We start from the raw sequence: 26,635 nt of genomic DNA on the forward strand, positions 1-26,635 counted from the left end.
AGAAGTACCTACCTTCAAAAACGCAGTTACCCGTAAGTTACCTACCTTCAAAAACGCAGTTTTGAAGGTAGGTACTTCTTCTCTTTTTTTTCCGGTTCAGTCCAGTTCAGAGTTAGCTATTGAGCTAGACTGCGCCGGGTCAAGGCACTGAAATTTTCCTATTTACTTTTTTTTTCTATGTATTTGTTTTCTTTTATCTCAATAAAGGCATTTATTATTATTATTATTAAATTTTCTCGAAAATAAAGAAATAGAGGTGTGTAGTTCGTGAACAAACTAGTTCCAATGAATTATTCCGACCCCGGAATGAAAGGAACTAGTTCCTGGTTTTTCAAAGAACTAGTTCCTCAGGACCTATTCCGGGATCGAGACTGTGACCGATATAGAATAATATGCGACGGGGAGTGCCAGCCGTACGTTATCGCATCCGGACCTAGAGGAACTAAACTAAATAAAAGACTAGTTTACGTACGAACGAATCGGGCCAGCGCGATCGATGCTAGGCAGGAGTGCGGAGTGCCAGCCGTATGCCGTATGTTATCGGATCCGGACCTAAAGGAACTAGAGGAACTAAATAAAAGACTAGTTTACGTATGGATCAACCAGCGCGATTGATGCTAGGCAGGCGTGGGGAGTGCCAGCCGTAAGTTACCGGATCCGGACATAGAGGAACTATTAAATACTAGTTCACGGGAATCTATTCAGTCGGCATATCCGAGATATAATACAAGGCGACGACGATGGATTCGGCCTTGTCTATTGCCACAGCCGGCGCGGCGTAATTATCACAGAAATTTGTCGTGGATACTGTTTTTGATTTTTAGTTTGTTTTTTAAATATTTTATGGGAGTGTTTCACTAGGTCCCTTAAATTAAGAAATATCTTATAAAACGAAGTAGATATGCTGAACTTTTAGACAAAAACAAAAAGCTTGCAGTGAGGAAAAATGCAATTTTTCGTAAAATTTTTGTAATATTTGCTCCAATTGATTTGTGATATAGTTTTTTAAATTCTGTTAGAGTTTTTTTTTTATTTTTTTTATCTGCAATAAAACTTACCTATATGTTACACGTCTCGTTATATCTCTGTACATTATAAAAATTATACAGATCATACTATATACTGAATAGTTTCTGACTGACAACGAAACGCATTAGCAAGCAAGGGGGATGTCAATGTTAGTCGGGAACTATTGTGAACTAAAGACCTAGTTCAAGGAACTATTCCTCTGGAGGAACTAGAACTAAGGAACTAGTTCCTCCCAAGGAACTAGAATTCCCACCTCTAGATTGAAGTTTTGTGATTACAGTGATATATAATTTATATGGTTTTGTAACAAATTGCTCGCTATTTTATGGCAAATGCTGAAGCTCTGCAAACCTTAATCAAGTCTTAATCAAAGCATGTGTGTTTGGAATTTTGGGTATGGCTTAACACGACAGGATCGGGCTAAGCCTTAGGCAGATTTCTGAAATATAATATATATTTCCTTCGGCCACACACCCGCTCTACCCTGAAAGCGACCCGAACAGTACATCGTAATAGACTCTTTTAAATGATAATGGTGGTTATTATCATCATTATATGACTCCTCCAAGATGGTCATTAAAAGTATCAAATATGTAAATCAGACATAAGCCACTAATTGCTAAAATTAATAAACCTTTTCCAATTTAACCCTTAATATTTAATAAACATTAAAATAAACGATGTAATATAAAAACAACACAGTCGGCTACGTACTTGACCCAATTATGCTGTTATGTAACGGCGAGATAAGGCTTATAATATTCAATTACGGAATTTGAAATGCTGCCGACTATAGCACTCGCAATGGAAAGAGATAGGAGATAAATAACATTTCTATATTGCATAACGGTACACTATCTCTCTCAGTTGCTGTTTACTCAGAAAGATCGATATCGCATTAAGTAAGTACTAATCAACAAATTGCATTCAATTTGTTTACCTTTTTTTTCAAAACGCATTATTTTTAATTATCATGTTTTCTACGTATATAGAGGTAAAAGGTTAAAAAGTTTCATTTTTTAAAATGCGATGTTGTATTTAAAAAACAATTCATCATGAAAATAATATACTGCAATTATCTGCATTTTCTAGAAATATGCATTAGTCACCTGAGCCGACAAAACAGCCAAACTTTCCTCAAAAAAATAACATAGTTTAGAAAATATTTCTGCCTTAGTGTAAGACAATACCTGTCATAACAATGTAGGTAACTCAAACGGGGAAAAAATCCCCTAAATATTTTCCTTTGGGTATAAAGTTACATTTAAACGAGCTGTCAATAAAATATTTAACAACGGGCGTCGATTTATAGTATGTTTCATGCACCGCGCACACGTACCAGTATTTTTAGCATTAAAATGTTAATTGTTTTATTTTCGTGCAGCGAGCAACGACGACCTTGAACGAAAACGATTACGATTTTCTCGAACAGATAAAAAAAGACGGAAATACCGGAAAAACGGTGCAATGTTGCCACATAATTTTTTCAAAATATTTTAGGAAATTCAAAAAAAAATTAATACAAAAAGTACCAAGGTTAGGGTCTTTGGGGTAGTGTCCAGATGGTCTTTACAAGAGGAAAAACGTTTTTATTATTTATATTTTGAGAAAAATGCATTCTTTCCAAGTCCTAATTTTTTCTATATATCTTGCAATAAAATATGGCAATAATTTCCCAAGTTTATGCGTATAGGTTCCAAATCACCTTGTATTTCAAGAGCACAAAATATACAGGGTGTTCCTTAATGACATGCACTATTTAAGGAGGTGATTCTTGGACCTATTCTAAAAAGAAAACTGACCTTTGAGATACAGTGTGATAAAATTTCCTTAAAAATAACTTTTTTCATTATAACTATGATATTATTTACTCTTATCTTGATGAAATTTGATACATGTTTTCTATGAATCAAGATGTTTTATGGTCTTATAATGAACATTTTTGGGAAAAAAATGTTACGCAACTGACTGGTTTTAAAATAAATATTATTTTCAAAATATCCATTCCTTTCTAAACAATTTTCACCTCTTGATTTTTTTTCGTCCGATGCATGGTTGTTGCATAAAAGAAATAAAGTTATTTTACTCCAGGGTAAAATCGCTAAAATTCTGATGCGGTGATTGTGTAGAAATCGCTCCTGCATCGGCTGGATGAAAATTAAGACATAGGTACAACAAAATATTTTTTGTAAATCAAAAAATACATTTTGGTGCATAGAAGACCTGTATCAAATTTCATTAAAATACCTATAATTAGTTGTTATGGAAAAAAGATCCAAAAAAGTTTATTTTAGAAAATTTAATCTCCCTGTATATATTCATATGAAGTTTTTTTCTTAGAATAAGTCCAAGAATCACCCTCTTAAATATTAGCATGACATTACGGAACACCCTGTATTTACTTCGATGCTACGGTAAATGTGATATTTATCGGGAAAGGTGATAACAAATTCAACCGGATTTTCATATGTTTTTTTTATTTTTCTCTAAAACGATATGGAAATTTGGAAATGTAAAAACGGGTTTAACAATTTCAGAACTTGAACTCTTGTGAAGATGGATACATAATGTAGAAATGCTGTTCTTAAGTCGCATAAAAATTATGTTGTGTTAATAACAACAAATGTGGTCATTAGGGATAGTAACCATCCATGTTTTGCTATTGAAACACATCAGCAAATTAAAACACCAACTCACTACAATACACCAAAACACTCTACTTCTAAAAACACTGGACGCGTGTTTTACTAACCTTGTTTGGTGTATTGTGGTCAATTAGTGTTTCATTTTGCTGTTGATTCAACATCAAAGGTTCCAACTGTAATACTGAAACATCATCAATACTGAAGTAATGTATCGTTTGCATCCCTAATACTAGGTAATTTGAAAAAACTGAACAAATTTCTTTGAAATACCAAATTAAATACAAAAACATTATTTCTCTTTTGCAAAAAAAAGTACCCAAATCGCAAGATATCTCGATCGCATCGGCAACATTGCCGACGCCTCGACTAGCGATTTTCCCGCGTAGAATAGGCGCGCACCGCTTACTACGATTCGCCGTTTTACGATAAATACTACGAGCGCTCTCGTTCGTTCCATACTTGAATGCACCGGGTTGCACCCACGTAAGCGGCGATCGTCGGTGCAGCGGTGTGTCGTAATTGGCGCCAAAAAATAATCATCGTCTCTGTTTCTTCGATGATAACGTTGCGCAACGTTGCCTATGTGCGATCGATGTCGGATAAAAATGATACGAACAAATTATTCCGGGTGAGTCACCAACGAGCGGCGGGTTCAAGGAAAGTCGCCTTCTGATGGGAGTGCTGGGTAGTTTTTTCTGTTTGTTGTTTTTCGTTCTGCTAGGCGTTTTAATGAATTATTTATTGCGTCTTTTTCGGTGCTACCTACTTATGGTAGATTTTAACATTTAATAACAACAAATAAACTACGTTCTCTTAAGAGTCCATTTCACTAGTGCGAAAAAGTAGCAAAAACTTCTTTATTTTTAAGATTTTGATGGTCAAAAAAGTACAGCGTAATAGACTCTTAACGAATAATAAAACAAAAAGGCTTTATACACTAAATAAAAATTCTAAAGACCGTTCAGCCATCGTTCACCTTTACGTCATAATTATTTGTCAAATCTGAGTTAGTTTAAAGGAGAACGAGTCTATTACACATTTCAGAAACCTTTAGATATATTTGAGAAGGCTTAATTTTTTGAAAGTTATATATACAATAGAAGAAGTTGTAGTTATAAAAAAAGTTATATATAGAATAAACTGGTTTTGTTCTCCCTAAATTGTACTTAATTTATTGATTTTTGTATTAGTTGTTTAATAAGTGATCAAGTATCCCACATCGTGGGGATACTTGATATATATGCAACAGATTAAAAAAACACATTTTTTTTTACTTAAGAACATTCAAATGGTTTTAAATTTGCAAAAATATTTAGATAACTGTTGGTAGAGTTGTATGTTAGCCTTTGTTCAATTATTTAAAAAAAATTATTGCATTTTTACATGGAAATATCAAACAGTGATCAAGTATCCCCCACTTCCCCTACTTTTATAGAAATTATGATAAATTATGTCCACGCAAAGAGACTCATAAAAGCAAATTGGCTTTAAAAAAAGAGCAAACTTCTGATGTAATTCTTTAAATATCCGCTATTTATTGGAAAAGTCAAGAAATATGAATACATTTAGAAATATTGCATAAGAATAAAAAAACATTTACCAAACGTAATAATATAAAACAAAGCCAAGCTATAAATATTTAAAAAAAATGTTTAAAGCATCCTCCTGTAATACGTACAGCTGAATTTCCAGAATTCTAGTAATCCAAATGGATCTATATATACCGCGACAAATTGAAACAGAAATGTTTTCTACGACATCGTTGACATAATATCGTTGTAATTCTATCTCTAAAGTTCTCTAAGAAACGTGGTCCAATCTAAATTCGTCTCTATAAACACTGAAAACGACGGAAAGGAAGACAAAAACATCGTCTGCTGCGAACGCAGACTACAGACTGAGGCGGCTTTAGAGTGGTAAAAAAGATAGAGAGAACGTCTCATTATTTTATGAAAATCGCAAATCTGTATTTGTGTTCTTGCTAAAATGGAAAAAATAGTCACTAAAAGCCATGCATTTCTGCTAATGTTAGTGAAGAAAGGTTATGTATATCTACGTTTCCTAATAGTAGTTTGGTTTGGTTTGCCAATTGTTGAAAAGTGAACATTTCAAGTGTAAGGAGATGAGCAAAACAAAATACTGGTTCATCAAAAAACTATAACCACATAAAACTCAGTTTTAATCATGTGATGATCATGCTAACATGGTTCAACGTCTACTTTTAAAAGTAAAGTGTTTTGGTGTATTGTGGTGTACCTGCTTATGCTTAACGTAATTTGATAAAGATAATTACATAGATATTAATTATTAAAAATCAATCAAACAAAATCATCAATCTCAAATGGTAGGCAATAGACGCTTATGAGAGTATCGAAATATACAGGGTGGTCCGAACTATATTCCGGAAACTTCGGCAGAAACTAATTTGTTCAGCTGTCTCATGTCATTCTTTGACAACTTCGAATCTGTTCGATTATTGAGTTGTTACACCTGGTAACAATAATGCTAATGCCTGGTTCGCAGTTCAAAGTGTTTTGGTGTATTGTGGTGAGCTGTGGTGTATAACTGACAGGGAAATAATACTATATAGTATTATTTTCTTGTGGTATAAGAAAATTAAGCTCAACTGTATTCGAATTGAATACCAACTATTTTATTTACAGCTCTGCATTCGCGGTTGTAACCGAACACCAGCCGGCGGCGCTTACGACGCCGGCCAGGCAGCAGGAATTCGCAGGCCATTCGATCGCGCAAGTTTCCCGCCAATTTTACTGCACAGCATGCGCTTTTCGCGTCGGGTTTCGCTGCAGTTGCATCGCCGTCGGAATTTCGCGTAAAAATTAAATTTAATTCAACGAACGTTGGAATTGTTTAATTTTTTTTAGCTAATATGCAAATTGAATGGAAAAATTGTTGATATACCTTAGTATTCATTTCTGATATTTAAATGTAGTGGTCATGCCTCAGAGGAAAGTGTGTTTGACCGCTACCCGAGAATACCGGGTTCGATTCCCACACTGATAAAAAAGATAGACTTGAACTAAAGTCGTCATCGTTCCTGAAAAAAAAATTAGTGGCAAGAGAATTTATTTTAGCGTGAAAGAAAATATTTTGCCTGAAGAAAAACTCTCTTAACTCAGGAAAACTTGTTCTCTTGAAAAATTCGAAAATTTCTCTTGAATCTATTTTCATTCAACCAAGTGCAAATTACTTTGTTTTAAGATAATAATAAAAATACGCTAGGAAGTACTTCATTCAAGAAACATGGGCATTTTTCCAATAGCTAAATACTGTTTTGATGAAAAATAATAACGACACGCAAAGACGATGAAGATGCTCCCACGAGTAATGGACATTTTAACGGTTATCAATATCTGTCATCTTGACATAAATTAAACATGTTGACTAAATAGCTAATAGACGGAAATCATAAATTTGAAATGTTTTTGTGCCAAATCATCACCAATCATCATTTTTTCGAAGAAAATTTTATGATTAATTTAAAAAATTAAAAATTTTCCAAATTTATCTTTTTAGTCCAATAACTATCTACTCAACATGTTTATTTTTTGTCAATAATGACATGTATTGACTATTCCCATTCTAAATATCTCGAGAAGGATTGCTCGTAACGATTTTTACCAATAGACATTTTTTACGTAAAAAAATACGAAAATGTATATTTTTTCATTCAGCAGTTCTATACAGGTACGGACAAAAAGTTATTACTCTTCAAATCAGTTAAAGCACATGTAGGTGGCGCCCTCTACAAATAGGAATTATAATGACATCAAAATCAAATTTCTCATGTCAAAAAACTATCCGACACCAATTTTCATACAAATATTGACGTTACTTCAGAAATTATCTGGAAAAAATCGAAATAAAAATGAAACTTCTACACCCTGTATCTCCGAAACGAAGCATTTAAGGGCATACATTTATATGAACTTTTTTAATTATTTTTATCTGTAGAACATGCTGCCGAAGTTTCCGGAATACAGTTCAGACCACCCTGTATACATATGACTCGAGATTCCGTCTCAAAGCATGCACAGTTTGCCGTTTTCCTGATCAAGTCTTCTCTATAGTACGCATTTTGCATCTAAGACCGTGCTCAAGCCTGAGGTCGGCTCAAGTACCGACTATAGGTACGGCAATAAGATATTCTCCATCTATCTATTTTTAATCCGTACAATTATTATTTAATCTGTATAGTATATACTTCTTTAAACATTCATTCTTAGCTTGGACTACTAGAAGGTCCTCCTCCAACGCCAACCATAAAGAGTGAGAGAAACAGAGGCATTGTTATAGTAATGGAAAAATTAGCCGGTTTAATAAATGACTCCAATGACTCAATACAACAATTATTATTAATTACGCCCCGTTTAAATGCCACGCCTATCTCGTTCTTTCAGCCGTTATTTATAGATCGACTGTAATGACTTCCGAGACTGAAATCAAAGGGTTTCTGCTTATTTCTATATTGTAATGATCGTTTATTTGTTTAGGAATGTTAATTAACTAGCTAGTTAGATTCAGGTTAATTTAAGTAAATAGTTGTAAAACTGACTTGATAGATACTGCTGAAGATTAATAGGCTGAAGATTATAACACGTGTAGCGGATTTCTTTGATAGGTGACACTGGGTTATGTAACACAGTAGACATTTCATTTTAAGTTTTACTATGTCTTATCACATATGGAATGGTACCAACTTACGTCAGTATATTCTTGACAAAAAAACTGACGTCATTCAGCTGTACCTGTTTATAACTTTTTAGATGGACGTGAAGCTAGTTTAGTTTCTAAGCATATTATGTCGACATCTTTGTTTGATAGCCCGGCATTTATGTCAATTAGTCGTGTTAATACTGTAATTATTTTTATTCATAAAGTTTTCTTTTTTAGCACTAATTCTCGTTTGGGTTCACGCCTTAATTTCATAATTCAAATTACTTTTCGTACTAGATATCATTATTGCCTTGAATAATTGGCGCTAAAAATCCATCTAAACTAGGCAGAATGACTTTGGATTAAGTTCGGCATTGTAGCGAAATGTTATTGAAACCGTGATTTTGCTAAAACTTGCTCTCGCCGATACTGACACAGTTAAATTCTTATTTCGCTGCATATTTATATTTCGTCTTTCAATTACTTATTTAATTTTTTATTATATGTTATTTCGCATTTTTTGATTGTTATTAGTTTTTTTTTAAAACGGGGCTAACATACATTTCTTAACCAGATGCACCAAGTTTGAATCACCTTGTATAACAACTAACGCAAGCGTGAGGAAAATACTGATATTTTCAGAAGAAATTAACACCTAAGGACCACACAAGCACCACTTTGCATTCTATTATTTTAAAATATGTTAATAGGTCTCTATAAAAATGTCGTGCGCACTCGCATTTTCTTTTTGGAGTTGTCATATTGATACTGTAAACATTAGATTTCGCCGCTTAGATTCAAAGTTAAAAAAGTTAGTTTTAAACCGAATTAAAATAAATACCCTGTATATATCGACTAATATTTCGAGAATTTTTGTCACATACTGAGCCGACGAGTGTACTGTAATGACATTCGATAGCCCCCTATATCTGTAGGGTACCGGATTTAACCTTCTGCGTCTGATAAGCGGAGTGGTTTTGTACTTTGTTCAAAAACCGACCGAGATAAGCACATATCCAAGAAATGTATTTCCTTTATCGATATTTGGTTGACTGATAAAACTTACTTATGTCGATTTGAAATTCTTTAACTCAGTTTTCTCATCGATTGCTATTCACACGTTTCATCTAAATGATTGGTCCATACAGCTCCGAAATACCGGGTGCGTCTCAAAAATGGCTCACCCCTATAACACTTTTGTTTTTTTTTTCAGATAGAAAAAACGAAATTTGGTATGTTAGAATATGAGATAAATTAGGATTGATTGGCGTGTTCATTTGTTTTTGGTCACTTCCTGTTTCACCGGAAATGACTACAACTTTTGATTTTTAAATGACACCCTCGGTATTTTTTTACTTCATTCGATACAAAATAACACTCTGAATAGAATGACATATCAACTTTTGACATTTTCTCATATGGTTTATTTGATATTGTAACATGTGGTTCATAACGACGATTTGACTTGAAATACCAAGTGTGTGTTACCAAATTATTCGTAAAAATGCTTTTTCTAAATATGCTAATGAGCCACCCTGGTTCTATTAAAAAAATTAAGATATGATTAAAAATATGATTTGGGCATCTTTTATCCCGACCAGGACAAGACACGAAAAACATTAGACAATGAAATATATTTTTCCAAGGCTTCTTGATTAAAAATTAGTGTTTTTAACACAGCCATGGCACTTTCGATTGCAATTTGAAATACGATTTTTTTAGGGTGAAAAAAGGGGGGCAAAAGTTAACAAATGATACATATGTCATTATGTTCAGAAAGTCATTTTCTATCGAATAAAATAAAAAAAATATTGAGGATGCCATTTAAAAATCAAAAGTTGTAGTAATTTCCGGTGAAACAGGAAGAGACGAAAAACAACTGAATGCGTCAATCAATCCTAATTTATGTCATATCATAAAATCCTAACATACCAAATATCGTTTTAACATACCAATAAGTTATAGGGGGTGAGCCACTTTTGAGACGCACCCGGTATAGCCATATTTCAGAAGAATATCATTACACAATTATTATGTATCTTGATCTGTTACAGAACATTTATTTTTTAATTTGTCCAAAAATACCGATTCTATCCACACTTCATAATAATCCAAAAACTCAAAAATTATTATATAATATTAATTGAATAAATGTATTAATAAATTTATCGAAAAATATCTGAGAAATGTATTATCTAACCGCCTCGATATAATATATTTACTGTACAAACACAAAATTCCAGAAAAAAATATTTCATAAAAGTATTACATAAATAAAATTAAATAAATAAAAATACTATCGCTATATGTACCCTAAGTAAAGAGCGATAAAATAATGAATGAAAGTTTAGTTATCGTTGTAAAAGACTTACAGCGAAAATTAATCAATATTTTCATTAATTAACTCAATAACAATCTAGCTCTCGATATTCTTGTTAATTCTTCGTTCTCAGACTCTTCATAAATCACGTCAATTCATTATTAATTAATTAAATACATTCTTCAGAAATTTAACAGAATTTGAACTAATTAAAAAAAATAAAAAGTTACCTTCTTTCAACAGCATTTGAAACATTTAGATCTGTTGGACTTACCTAGAAAAAAAAAGAAAAAATCATTAGAAAACAGAAAATAAAAAACAACAATAATTATAAATACAGCTGGAATTAATACACAGGGTGGCGTTTTAATAAGTGACAATAAGGAATATCCCGGAAATATGATTTTTCCTCCAATTTTGGTGATGTTATTTTTAGTTTAAGAAATGTTCCTGATTTCTGAAATTTTGTAAAAATAGACTAAAAATCTTATCTTAATATTATATAAAAATATATATTAAATGTGGATTAGTATTTACATTTTTTTGTTGTGTGCTTGTAATACTTATATTTTAAACAGATTTTTTTAATCCTGTTAAAAGTTTTCCCTGAAAAAAATGTAGACGCAAACGATGAGTTAGATTTCCTTTTAACATGCAAGGTGCCAATGGCTCGCTGCGTTCGCGGAACCAGAAACGCAAACAGTGGCATTTTTATGGCTTCCATGAACTCTCCATTCGGTCAACCAATCCGGGGTGACATAATCTGACGATAATTTCATTAATATTCAGCGTCGTTCCTATGCTAATACTGCTAATCCCCACCATCTTGACGCATCATCTGACATACTGCTGATAATAATTAAATGCATAATATTCACCGTGCGCTTCACGGAAAAAGATAATACACTAACAGGCCTGAAAAACGGACACCTTAAAACTTTCATGTAATTTTACGTTTATTATGTTTTGTTCTAATGTGCCGATTTTGATGGTCTATTGTGTAGCTAAATTATTTGACTTCCTTGAACTCCTCATCTGTCTATTAGACGAGGAAAAACAAAATTTTGTTATTTAGGTGAAAGTTTGAAAGATAACTAAGGTCTAACAAAGTAAAGATGTAAAAACTACTTTATTATCAAGGTACATCTTTTCTCGACAGTTTGTTGTTTGATTTATCTCAATAGCTTTAAATTTATTGGAGAAAAATTCGCTTTTAAAGAAGGCAGTAACCATTATCAACATATCTCAAGAATTCTTTCAAACTGTGTTTCGGAAGACAAATCTAATACAGGACCGGAGTAGAGGACTCTATAATAGATCCATAAGATCTTAAGTTGGTAAGTTGACTGTTTGGATTAGATACCTTTTTCTATCTATTTTGGTTAGGCTCAGAATTCCAGTAAGGTTCTTTTAGACAAGAAGAGATGGCAATGAGTATCTTACATACATAAGTTCTGTTTTGTATTATCAGATTTACTTCCTGCTTTCGAAATGTTAACATCTAAGAAACTTACACATCTTATTATTCATCATATTCATAATAATAGGTTTTGCCCACACACAATCAATCTAGTTCTGCTTAACAAGACCCAGGTAAACTACCGAGAACCCGGTGCATTACAAAGAGAAAAACCAAAACCCGAACCGATTGGTTCTAAATTTTGGCGCGCTCTAGACTCTAGACTCGGGAACCTGCGGTACGGGCGCCAAGGTCAACGCATTCGTCGTCTAAGCCATTCATTAGAACCGATTCTGGGAATCGACTGGCGGCAGGATTTGCATAACGCAAGCAGGAATGCAGCCGGCCAGTAGAATGGGAAAAATACGAAAAACACGCTCGATCAGGGGCCGAATTCTCCGTATTTCGAGTTTTCGCTAACGAGTGATTAGATATTTGCGAGGGCGCCGGATGTAAATCTTTGTCTTTTTTTGTTCTTCTTATTTGAAGCATCAGTTTTGTTCTGTATTCTAAGTCTGTCCAACGATTGAAGTCAGTCCTTCATCTCTTTAATTTCGTGACGATTGATCTTAGCATTAAAAGCATGCCTTTGCTCATTTGGTTCTAACCAAAAAAAATATCAATAGTGTTTATTATTTTTGTAATGCCACTGTCATTGAAATGTTTTAGTATTGTTTCTTGAAAGTTGCTTACTACATTGCTATACGCCTAGAAATTCTATCGGCTATATTATTGCTTTAATTTAACATGATGAGCAATGATACAGATGAGCTTCTGTATTTAAAACCATCTTTGCTAGAGTAAATGCCAACAAACAATAATAATATAACTTTTCAATGACAGTGACATTATAAAACCAATCCCACTATTTCATAAGTGTGTTGATTTGGCTTAAATTTAAAGCGAAACTGAAGAACCTGGAGGACTCCATCCGTAACCTGGAATGGGAATCATCCAACGGTCGGACACTCGAAAAACTTTCTCAGAACTTACGACCAAGAAAAATCAAAGATTTTCCTTGATTTAAGTAAGAACAATCTTCGGATTGTCACGGGGTTTCTAACAGGACATTGGCTCCTCAACGAACACTTCAGTTTGGTCTCTTGCTAAACATTCTACATTCTAGGTAAGGACCAAAAGCAATGGCATACTAAAAAAAACAATACTAAAATTGCTGTAAATCGTTACTGTCTTCTTCAAATGAGAATATCTCCAATTAAAATAAAGCTATCGAGAAAAGATACATGATTGAATAGTGTTTAAATTCCTTACTATGTTAAACCATCCCACAGGGTGTTTCAAGGGTTTTCCTCGTAACAGACAGCTGGAGACTTTAATTAAAAAAATAGACAAAAAAGATACCTATAATTATTTATCTGCACACTAGAAGAAAATATATTGAACTTAAAAATCCATTAAAAATTTAAGGTGTCGTTTTTTGTCCAGACCAGAGTTTTTTAAAAAATATTCCGCAAATTTCAAATGCACCAATGAGCTAGGTTTACTTCAACTCAGATTTATTTTAAACGTCCTTCATTTTCATTACCAAGACACGGAGCGCCATTTAAAACAACATATAAATAATGGTAGTAAAACCAAAGTCTACCAATACGTTTATTAAAAAAGATAGTGCGAGATGAGCGGAGGACTATTAATAACCTTGGCCTTGAACATCGATTCGATTCTGAAATGGAATCTGCATAATAAAGCCAAGTTTACACACACACACACACGGATGAGTGTTCGTTAGTAAAAATCATTTTGAATATGATTATTTACTCGCGCTGAAGTCTGTTTCCTTTTAAATTCATTTTACAGTCTCGGTCATCTGTTGGAAATAACTATGAACACTTTAAAAAGTTCGCGTAGACGATAATTTTATATTTTACTATTCCATTCTTGGACAATCTTCTACTTAGTTAATTCTAACTCTATAGTTAATCAATTCATGAGATCATTTTTTATTACTTTAGAGATAATACTTTTATTTTTCATGATAATTGATGAGATATAAAGTGTGAGATTGTTCATTGTCCACTGAAGACGTGAGCGTTGATACGTTTACTAAGTGGTTACGATATTGTGGAAATTTCCATAAGTGAATGAATTTCCATTGTTAAAGACGTATTGTGAGAGAATTATTTACTATGCAAATGGTTTCTTTAAAATCACGCTTTTTTCCAATGATATACAAGAAATTAAAACTAATGACTATATTTATTCAAGATGGACTGTGATGGTAAATAGCATAGTACAATTCTTAACACCACTTTCGTTGACATATAACCACTATAATAATTATTAAAATTGTACAATGCTATTTACCATCACAGTCCATCTTGAATAAATATAGTCATTAGTTTTAAGTAATATACAACTGTGTTTTCTTTCTCTGTACATGCCTGGCGCCCAATATCTATATTTTTTTGTTTGGAATCATCAATAGAGAGAGAGAGAACATCTTCCTCAGGCTAACGTCTAACGTAATATTGAGTCTTATCTTGTAAATAGATATATACAGGGTGAGTTTTACATAAGTGCAAATATTCAGGGCTGGTAGATCTCGATAAAAGAAACAAATTTTCTCTTTGCCGTTTTTCAAATAAGTCCAAAATAACCGAGATATTTGACTTTGAAAATTTCTAAAAAAAATATTTTTCGCATAAATTTTGAGAAGAACCACTGGATCTTTTCTGGGTTTTCTTTCTTTTAAATGTAATCTACTACATATTATACCATATTATGAAGATATCATGTTATTTAACTAAAATAAATAAATTTCCAAAAAATTTTCAAAAAAATTCCAAATTTTCAAAACTTTGTGTTTCTGAGGTCGAAATATGCTAACTCTAAAATATTTGCACTTATTTCTATTTCCATTGCTTGGAAATGATTCGGTTCAGAACTTAAATACTCTCCCATTATATGTCAGTTTTCTATATACAGCTATCCACTGTTTCTACCGACAAAAACATCCAAAAACGACTCAGGAATTTTTGTTCTTTATTATACTTTATAACTTTCTGTTAGCTAATAACAGCTAACTTGATATAGCAATATTTTCTTCTGGGACTTAATATAAATAAAAAAATATATATCACCCTGTATATCGAGCTGCTCCGATTCTGTTTCGAAATGTTCGATAAGGATCGACACCGGTAACGCAATACATCGGCGGTACCAGGAGGATTAGTCCAATTACGTTGAACATATTTTATTTTCTCTTTGGGTTCCTTGGCCTCTTCCGAATTTTTTGATTGACTGTCCGTCCACATGAGACTTATAAAAACTTGAAATACTTGAAGTGAAATAGTAGCAATTATGTAATAAACTTAAATACGATTCGTTAAAGTTCATCATGTGGAAAATTTTAAAGTAAAAATATTAATTTGTCGACCTATTATTGCTTCACCTGTGGAGTATATCTATCCTTGGTCCAACGACAGTGTTTTATATTCTAAATATATCTTGTTTGATCCCACAACGACAACAAAATAATCTCTTTTAATTAACGACTTAAATATTAGAAAAATTCCTCCCAAACAAATAACATCAAAAGTCATTTAGTAACTTAACTAAAGCACTACAGAAATATCTCAGCAGCCTTGTTCAAATGAGATGATTTATGCTTATGTATACCTACTTGAACAAGAAATATGAATGTCATAATATATGTTGTAGTTTTAATTATTTCAGATATATTAAATTGTTCACTGTAAAAACATAGAATGCTGGAAAATTTATAATAACTAATTGGCTCTGTGAAGAAAATTCGTCATAATATTTGGTCACTCAAATAATTATTGCCTGAGGTCAGACCAAAAAAAAAATTGGCGCCGGGAGGCACGTATAGCCGCCCATACTAAAATATGTTAATAAGTTGGTAGGCAGTTCTTTTAGTTTCAAAGTAAAGGAATTTTTCCAATTTTTAGCCGACCATACCAACAGGTATGGTAGGCTATTAAGATCGGCAAAAAAGTTTTTTTAATTTCACTCAAAATGAGTTATTTGGGTCATAAATGACCTATTTACAAAATATTTTCTCATGGTGTCTGTCTGTCCGTCTGTAACACGATAACTCAAAAACCGCTATACCGATTTTAACCAAATTTGGCACAAAAATACTGTGGCACCCGAGAATCTGGCCATTAGTTTTTGGTGGGGGTGGGGAGTTGGTAAGGGGGTATGGGGTTAAAAATTTTAAAAAATCGTAACTCCAAAATTACAGTAGCTATAGCGAAACGTAGTTTTCAATTTAAGATTAGGAATAATATTTGCAACAACATTTGTAATAACATCAAAATCAAAGTCGCAGTTGCAAAAACAATAATTGAATCGCACAATGTTTACCCTCAAGTGACGTCATAGGGTGATTTATGCTGGTTACAAGATATTTATAAAAATTTGTGTGTCTACACAATGTTTACCCTCAAGTGACGTCATAGGGTGATTTATGCTGGTTACAAGATATTTATAAAAATTTGTGTGTCTACCGTATTAAATGATCTACGGTCTTTCCTGGGAGAATTTATTTTGCAGCCAGCCAACGTCTCTTGAGACGTACCGCCACAGAATAACAAATTAATTTATTAAAGGGACGGGAGGAAATCTACCTCCTGTTTGCGTGATTAGAGTGTGTAGACGCGTACGACCTATACGTCTGGTCCCTATGCCAGTGTCGTTGTATCGAAAACTTGCTTATTTTTTTACTAATTACTTCATTTCTCATCAATATAACTAGAAAATAATTTAAACGATTTTTTCTCCAGTTGTAGGTGTGTTCGTTGACCAATTATGTACAAATTATTCGGGTGATTATGTTATTAATCAAAGTTGATGTTTTAATTAATAGTTAATTAGTTTAATAGCTATAAGCACGTATATTAATTATAGATATTATTAAATATTTAATTTATTGATGCTCAAAATTAAAAAAAGTAAAAATCCATGATTTCTACTTTTACTTTTTTATGTATATTTTTTGTATCACAGTAGGTACTGTGATACAAAATTGATATTAATTAAAAAGTGATATGAACTAGCAGCTTCATTCACACCATTCCATATGATCATCTCTTGATATACAACGTCCTCTTTTTGAATAGGGAAGCATACCGATGAAGAGAGCTCACCGTAAAGCAGAGATTTTCGTAGGCGGTTTTTAGCATTCTGCATACGTGACTAGCCCACCTTAAGCAGGATTTTGTAATCACGACTTAAACGCTCTCGCAGCTAGCTTTTACAAGGACCGATACGTTTGGGACATAGTGGAACCATTTTATTCTTAAGAGTCGTCTAAGGTGTCTCTGTTGCAACTTGTTTAATGCGTTCATGTGCCGGCGGTACGGCGCCGGCGCGGCAGCCAGATTTCGATTCGATATAACATGGTGGGGATTATTATTGCTCGGTACACTGCAAGTTTCGTTTTTGTGGTCAAGTCATGACTGTAGAAAACCCTGTCTTTTAATTTCCAGAACGCTTTTGAAGCGCTGCTAATTCTGTGCTGAATTTCAGAGTCGATATTGGCCTTTTCCGAAATCAAACTGCCGCATGCCGAGGTAATTGAATTCCGCTACATATTCCAATAGTTCTTCTCCGATTTCTATAGCATTGTTGTGATCTTCCGAGGGAGTGCACATTATTTTAGTTTTATCGATGTTCAGCTTGAGGCCCAAAGCCTCGTATGCCCAGGTATATGTGTTCAACATTTCTTATAATTGCCCATCTTGTAATTTGTAATCTACCATACTAGAGATTTTTTGGCTGTACTGGGAATAGAATCAGTCTTGAACAGCTGTAAAATTATGATGGACTTATGAGATCTTGAAGTGAATGATAAACTCTGATACTGGACTCCAGAGTTTAGTGGAGCGACTTGAAGGCTCCTGTAAGAAATACGGGATAAAGATCAATTCCTCTAAAACCAAAGAATAAAAATGTACCAATTCCTATTAAAATAGAGGGAAATACCTTAGAACAGGTCTACAAGTTCAAATATTTGGGGTTCTGGACAGTTAACACCTTGAACAACGACTTGGAAATAAAAAACAGAATAGAACAAGCGAAAAATGCATTTTTAAAAATGAAGAACGTTTTCCAGAACCCCAGATTGGAGCTTGAGTTGAGAACTATGCTCGTCAGGTGTTATGTTTGGTCAATCCTATTATACGGAGCAGAAACACGGACACTGAAAGATCAAGAGATGAATCGCCTCGAATCGTTCGAAACATGGATATATCGAAGAATGCTTAAAATTCCATGGACAGCCCACATCACAAATACCGAAGTTTACAACAGAATAGGCAGAGAAAGAGAATTGCTCAATACAATACAAATAAAAACATCATACTTGGGGCATATATTGAGAAATGAAAAATACCACGTCTTACAATTAATAGTTAAGGGTAAAATTGAAGGAAAAAAAAAGGTCTCGGCAGGAAGAAACTATCTTGAGAAATATCAGAAATTGGACTCACCTAACTTTTGAAGAACTCATAAGGAAAGCCGAGAATGGTGAAGATTTTGCCAATGTGATCGCCAACCTCCACGAAAGAGACGGCACGTAAAGAAGAAGAAGACATCTAAAAACCACAATAGGCAATGCCAAATTGCAGCTAAGGAGAGAGTCCTCTCTTAGATAAAAAAAAACCTTATCTTCTCTTAGATAAAAAAAAATACAATACACATATTACACAGATGGATCCTGATTAAACGTGCAGGGCTTATGATATTGTACCTAATTAACTGCAAAGGGTAATTAAACCACTGTGGGTCAGGGCTGTTTTCGTCCCGGCTCTCTCATGCGCATCCACGCGAAAATCAACCGAAAAGAACACCGAGCGGAGGAGAGTTTATTGCACTAGAACGGTTTAACCTTCAAAACGAATTTGAGAGTCGCTGCTCCGACAGCGCCGCCATTCCTTGACCATGAAAGTGCAATGAACACCGTTTTGGGCAACTAGCGAAATCAAGGATTCCTTTCCGATCGAGTGTCCGGCGGACGGCCAGTGGCGCGCCTAGAGAAGACGAAAGGAAAAAATGTAAAACCTTCGGGGAGGGCGGGACCTTGAACTCTGCGCCGCCGGTCGTGACGTCAAACCCGAATTGTTTTTGTGTCGCTTTTGTAGTTTACGTAAATACGCAATTAAGAGTGCTGTAAGCAGATACAGGAAATAGTTCTATATATTCCTATTTAGGACAAGCTTTTATTTAAGTTGCAATGCTCATATTATACAGGGTGGTGCATCGGCGTTGGAAACATAGGAAGTCCCTTGCAAATTTTGAACTGTCCAAATATTGGCTCCCCTGTTGATTTTACAGCTAAGGCGTTAACAGGTTTTTCGAGTTTTTTAAAGGTCTACCTATGTTGAACCGTTTTTAACTAATTTAAGAAAAACTGCATCTATTTTTAAATTAAAACTGAACAGATAACAGTGCAAAACCAGACAAATGTCAACCTAAAGTCCTCAAAGTGCTGTTTACGCTACTGCGTTATAGTACCTAGAGTTAGTTTATTTATATTATTCTTTGTCTTACGCGTTAAAATCCAGACCACACTTCTAAAATGACCAAATCGGTATAACACAGTCCAAAAAGTACTGAAAATGCACTTGCAAATTCCAAAAAATTATATATTCTGCTCTTCAAATATCCGTTTTGACATAAATCGGAAAAAAGTGCTTAGCAATATTGTTAGCTTGGGTACCCAGGCACGAAGGTCACAAGGGTGACGACAAACAAGGCTCATGAATGGCTTAGTAATATAGGCCCTTAACCCTTCTGATTTCAAAACCGCCGCAAAAACAGTCGCAAGAATGACCATAGAACAGTGAGTGGCCAGGACATCTCTTGAATGATGGAGAAATTCACAAGGACAGATACTATATCTATACCAGCGATTCACAAAGTGTTCAAGGTGGACCCCCAGAGCTCTACGGCACGACGCAAATTTCCATCGTTAGATCTTTACATTTTGGGCGAATTTTGGGAATATGGTAGAAATGTAGCAGCAGGGGTCTACTGAAATCAGTGAAATTTTGAAAGTGGTCTACAAGAAAAAAAAAATGGAAACCTCTGATCTAAACTAATAGTTAAATGCGTGAAAGCTAAAGATTTTTCAGTTGGAGTTTAATGTGTTTCAGTGGGCGTACCGTATTGTTTTTCAGTACAATTTTACACTAGCAATTCCGAATTTGTTCTGGTTGTAGTGGCGTCAATAATGTAGTACCGTCGATCAATACCTCATAAAATACTAAACCCAAAGACAATTCATTATTGTCTAGTGAAAAAATTAAACGTTTACTAGTTCTTTGATAATTGGGCCTCAACATCTCTTTGCAATCTGCAAAGATATTATTGAGGCGCTTGCATACTTGTACTCAGTGACGTCACGTGTAACAGTGTCGTGGCCTTAGTATTTACGGAGGTATTGGATAGACGCGGGCCGATGGAAAAGGAAACAAACAATTTTACCGATGACTTTTTTTTTGCTAGGGCGCCAAAACCCAATGGAGAAAAGCGACAGAAAAAGGAAAGCGTGTGTTGGACCGTGACGTTTATCTCTCTTGTGACGACGATTGACATTTCCGAGAAACGTTTCGTGCTCGGGCGGGAAAAAACGTCCAAGTAATAACCGAGAAATCCGATTAAATCTAATCATGTATATTGGATTCCTTTTTTCAGGATTTTAGAAACCTGTAAACGATTTGTCGCGAACAAAAACGAAACAAGACCATTTTGTTTTTGTTCGAGTTTATAATTGATCGGTATTTTCGCTTGCTTTTTATTGGTTTTATTTTACAATAGGAAGAATTTTTTGGAATTCTTGGTTTCGAGATTCATTGAACAAGGCGAACGGTTGAAGAAGGTTAAAGAAGTTCTGAAAAATATCTTATGTTTTTAATAGAGATAATTCTGAAGAGCTTTCAACATAATACAATGAATCTTGGCATTTAATATTCTCCAGTATATTATTGTAGAGTGAATAATTCCAGCGATGATTCTAGTGATTATTGATCTAGTGGCCAAAATTATTGCATATATCGTTTAAAAATATACTGGAAAGGAATTTAAAATCTTTTTTTTTATACATAGCTTTGATAATCTGCAATAAACATTTTTTGTTAAAATGGATATGGTAAACAATGTTTATCGTTCAGACCCAGTATTAATACAAATTCTTGCAGATTTCAATTTGTGGTCTCTTGGGTTTCAGAAAAAATTTGACCCTATATATTGCCATAAAAAGCCTAGAAACATTATTTCACAGTTTAATAGAGTCAGAATAGTAACACTGTCTCAACAGGGCTACCGGAAAGTTGCAATAGCTGAAATTGTAGGAGTTAACCAAAGCGATATTTCGCGAATATTAAAAACGTTCAGGGAGACAAACGAGGTTACAGACCGGCGTGGAAGAGGTAGGAAGAGAGTTAGTACTGCTATGCAAGACCGTCAAATATCCCTAATTGCACGACGCAATCCCCTGCTTTCTGGCACTGCTATTAAAAATGAGTTAGCTCGCCTTGAAGGAGTAAATGTTTCAAGAAAGATCATAGCAAGAAGACTCCATGACAGAGGATTACGCGACTACAATGGGCTGTGGAGATGAGAGCAAATGGACCTAATTGGAATTTCGTCATGTTTATAGTGATAAAACAAGAATAGGCCTAGTGTCAGACTCGCGACGAACTTTGGTCTGGAGAGCATCTGGAAGACGAGCACGCTTGAATGTAGCTCAACCCCGTGTCCCGTTTCAAGGGGGAATGTTATTGAAATAACTTTACTTTTTAAATAAAAACGTTTACAATATTTTGAAGACCTCTAATGGATCAGGCGGATTAAAGGAAGCTTCGCCGCTGGAAATATAATTGTTTAATAATCACAAAATCAGTAAAGTTCAGTAAAACGGAAAATTAGATATTTGATTTCTTCAAGTTACATTAACCTAATTTTCTTAGAAAAGTTTAAGAACGCTCATAATAAGATTATTCGTGAAGGTTTCGAGTTACAAGAAAAGGCACGAACGGATGGAACAACTTCGCAACCGTGGGAAAACACCGAAAGTCGAAATTTCTATATATAAGCCGAAATTACGACGATAATGGCCGGTTATTATCGTAAAACTGGGCCTTTTGATCTCGTTTGGTTATGCGCCATTGTTATTTTAAGAGATAAATGCCGAGCAGAAATTGTTTTCGTTTGAACGAATGCATTTAAATTGTTTAATTCTCGCCAAAATTAAAGCCCAGTTATTAGAATGGTGTACCGGCAAGCATTAGCTCTCAAAAATGAAGGTACTGCAGATAATTTCGGTTCTTACGCACTTAGTAATTTTAGGAAGCCGACAAGGAAGCTACGAAAATATTTTGGATTCTTGTTCAGTCATTGGTGATTTTTGCTTGGAAAAAAGTCCGGAAGGTTTGAAACTTTGTAGGTTTATAGGTTTTGGGGTCCTTAACTAAAATCCATAAAATGCACATTTCCAGACTTGCCGCCGGCGCCGCCATCTTGCAAATCGGTATTTTGTAAATATCTCGAAAACTATGCGTTTTCCGCAAAAATTTGAAGAGAGCAAAATTAAAGAGAATAAAATTTCCTATAAAAAAGGTTCTATGAAAATTTTCGCTAAAGTCAACCGTTTAAGCACAAAATCTGGGAAAATCCCTGGAAATTTTACAATTTTGCGTAAAATATGATAATTATATGTATAGTCAATTTTCCGAAATCAAATGTCGATTAGGGTTCACTAAAACTAGTTTTAGTTTAGTTTATTCAATTTTGTCATGAAACAGTGGAGTATCATTATGAATAATTAATTTTAATTATTGAAAATGTGTATTTATTTAATGTGTGTGGTCTCTCAATTCGTTCAACTCTTCATCTTCAGGCGCCAGAGAGATATCTACAGGCATGTTCAACTCCTCTTCAGCAGATTTGTCGAGTGAGACTTCAGTGACGTTGTCACAGGATTTCCCATTACAGTATGCACAAATCATTGAACATTTTAATCCTGCTTTTCTGCCTCCGCAGGCTTTACCACAGTTGTTGGTTTTGCATTTACAGGATAAAAATGCCAATAGGGATTTTGGAGCTGGATATGGCCACGTTGCGACTGGAGTAATGCCTGTATTTGTTTTCTTCCAACCCCATTCTTCAGCATATTTGGTACCAAACCAAACCAGACCAATTCTGAACCTGGTGGTAAGTTCGCAATTAATGCTGTCCAGCACGACAATTAATTATTCATAAATTAATGAGCGAATTAATGATACGCCACTGTTTCATGACAAAATTGAAGAAACTAAACTAAAACTAGTTTTAGTGAACCCTAATTGACATTTGATTTCGGAAAATCGACTATACATATATATCATACTTTACACAAAATTGTAAAATTTCCAGGGATTTTGTGCCTAAACGAAAAAATTTTCATAGAACCTTTTTTATAGGAAATTTTATTTTCTTTAATTTTGCATCAAAGGTACATCAAAGGCGTACGCCAAGAAATGCGTCCGGTCTATGGCCCGGTCTTTTCGTGCGGTTCTATCGTACGGTCCCCGTCCATACCACTAGCGAACATTCGTTCGTTCGTTCGTTCGGATAATGAATACGCACCTTTAGTAAAGGTGCGTATTCATTATCCGAACGAACGAACGAACGAATGAAAGTGCGGTATATTTAGACGGGGACCTTTTGATCTCGTTTGGTTATGCGCCATTGTTATTTTAAGAGATAAATGCCGAGCAGAAATTGTTTTCGTTTGAACGAATGCATTTAAATTGTTTAATTCTCGCCAAAATTAAAGCCCAGTTATTAGAATGGTGTGCCGGCAAGCATTAGCTCTCAAAAATGAAGGTACTGCAGAGAATTTCGGTTCTTACGCACTTAGTAATTTTAGGAAGCCGACAAGGAAGCTACGAAAACATTTTGGATTCATAGTTCAGTCATTGGGGATTTTTGCTTGGAAAAAGTCCGGAAGGTTTGAAACTTTGTAGGTTTATAGGTTTTGGGGTCCTTAACTAAAATCCATAAAATGCACATTTCCAGACTTGCCGCTCGCCATCATCTTGCCAAGATGGCGCCCAAAATCGGTATTTTGTAAATATCTCGAAAACTATGCGTTTTCCGTAAAAATTTGAAGAGAGCAAAATTAAAGAGAATAAAATTTCTTATAAAAAGGATGGGAAAATGAAAAATGGGAAAACACCGGAACACCTTATCTCTGAGTGCGCAGAAACGACAACCTTTCGTGCCATAAACTTTGTACGACTTATATCGGAGATGGAGAACTAACAAAAAAATTGGTCAAGTGCAGAGTCGGACAAGTTACGCAAGGGTTCCGTACCATTCATTATTTATACATTAGATACTATATTATTATAAACTTTTTTTTCCGATTTAACTGAAATTTTGAATGCGCGTATAAGTAATTTAAAAAAAATAAGAAACACATTACTAAAAATTGTATTAATCAATAATAAATATGTAAAAAGAAAAAATAATTATGTAAAAATTAAAAAAGTCGCCTTGACTAGGATTCGAACCTGCCTTACTACGGTTCCAACGTCATAGCAGCGTAAAGTCCCTAACGCTTTAACCACGCGGCCACCGAGGACTTGAAAGATTCTATGTAAAATTCTTACTTAAAACATAATGTTTAGTGGAAGTACTTTATTATTTATAAACATTTATTGAATTCTGTTTTTAGTATTTGTTCTTATAGCGGCAACATAGATACATTATCTGTTAAAATTTCAACTGTCTAGCTATAACGGTTCATAAGATAGACCTTTGTGACAGACGGACGGACGGACGAACGGACGGACGGACGGACGGACGGACGGACGGACGGACAGACAGGACGGACGAACAGACAGACAGACGGACGGACAGACGGGACGAAGACAGCGAAGTCTTGGTAATAGGGTTCCCGTTTTACCGTTTGGGTACGGAACCCTAAAATCATCAATGCTGAAAAATTAAGAATTCGCTTCTCCTCTGCAAATGTCATTTCAACAACAACGGTTAAAATTAGGTACAAAATAAGTACACAAAATGTATTTAGCATTTTATGTAGAATCCAGAAAGATTCTTATTAGAAAAACGAAGCAAATTTACCTAAAATAAGTTTGAAGAAAACAGCAGAAAAATAGAAATATGCCTAAAACAAAATAGAAAAAAAAACTGGCTTTGTTTTAAAAGTCAACCTTTGAAGTTTGAAGACTGCACCGTCAAAAATAATAAGGCCTCAAAACAACAATTTTGGGTCTTTTAGGGAGATTTTTTCTTCATTTTATTTAATCTTCTTTATATAAAAAGACCAAAGGGATTTAATTCGCCTGGAGGGAAGCATGGAGAATAACAAAAAAGAAATTTAGGTAATTTCTGTACGAATTATGTCAATCTGAAGTTATCAAGCACACGTCATGTCCAGATTCTCTTTATTAAATTTAACATGTTATTATTTTTAAACTCCTTTATAAAAAAATATAAGATGCCTAGAGGCTAGAGGTACCTCCAGCTCTCGTAAAGGTCAAAAAGTTCAAATTCTGCGGCCAGGTTTACATCAATCGGCCTTTTTATTAAAAAAAAAAAAGAAAATTTGGATACCTAATGTCAAATATTATTAATTACATCAAATTAAGTCCCATAGTAAGTATTATAAACGGGTCAAGTTATATCAAAATCGATTAAATAGTTTTTCAAATATCTTAATTTTTTTTTCTTTTTTAAGTAACTTTAACACCCTGTATCTCGAAAAGGAAGCTTTAAAACTTACAAGTTGATATGAACTTTTTGTTTTATTTTTGCAAGTTCTATCGTCTATTAAATTTTCCCGATTAAAATCTGAGACACCCTGTATATCACTGTAATCACAAAACTTCAATCTATTTCCGCATTGTAACGGAATTTTAAATTATGTCTTTATTTTCGAGAAAATTTAGTCCAAACATAAGGAATATTTTGTTGATGTCTGACCATCAAAATCTTAAAAATAAGGTATAATATGGGGCATAGACAATAAAAATCCTACTGAGAAAATACTATTTTTGTAAAAAACTTGCTATGCTATTGAGACTCAAAAATACTCATTTTAAAAAAAGTAAAAAATGTTTACATTCTCGTTTGTGCTTATACATGTTTCTTTGTGCTCATACATGCTCTTAAGGGAACATTACTGCATAATAATCCTGAACGTCGGTGAACATTTGAACATTGGGTACCTTAAACGAGTATTTCATAAATTATCTTTGTTGTAATTTCAAAGACCATCGAGACGGTGTGTTTTTTTTTTCGTTTGTTTTTTTTTCGAAAAAAATTCATAATTCACTGTAAGAAAGTATGTGTCTCGGTAACACTATACTTCACGTTATATCTTTTTCACCATCAGAATACTTAAAGACAAAAAAAAACAGTCCTTACAGATTTTTCATTTTAGAAGAAACCCGCCTGTCTAGGCCCAAAAAAAATCGAAAAAACACTTAATTACTGCACGAATTATGTCAA

At 34.0% G+C, this 26,635-nt stretch overlaps 1 protein-coding gene across 2 annotated transcripts in view; it reads right to left on the minus strand.

Moving 5' to 3' along the window:
• Nucleotides 1–26,635, minus strand: part of LOC115880578 (transcriptional regulator Myc-like) — a 166,092-nt gene that overhangs the window by 115,620 nt on the left and 23,837 nt on the right. The gene's annotated exons all lie outside the window — the stretch shown is intronic.

Source organism: Sitophilus oryzae, unplaced genomic scaffold (genome assembly GCF_002938485.1).
Source record: "Sitophilus oryzae breed Bouriz unplaced genomic scaffold, Soryzae_2.0 scaffold_1639_pilon_pilon, whole genome shotgun sequence".
NCBI lineage: Eukaryota > Metazoa > Arthropoda > Insecta > Coleoptera > Curculionidae > Sitophilus > Sitophilus oryzae.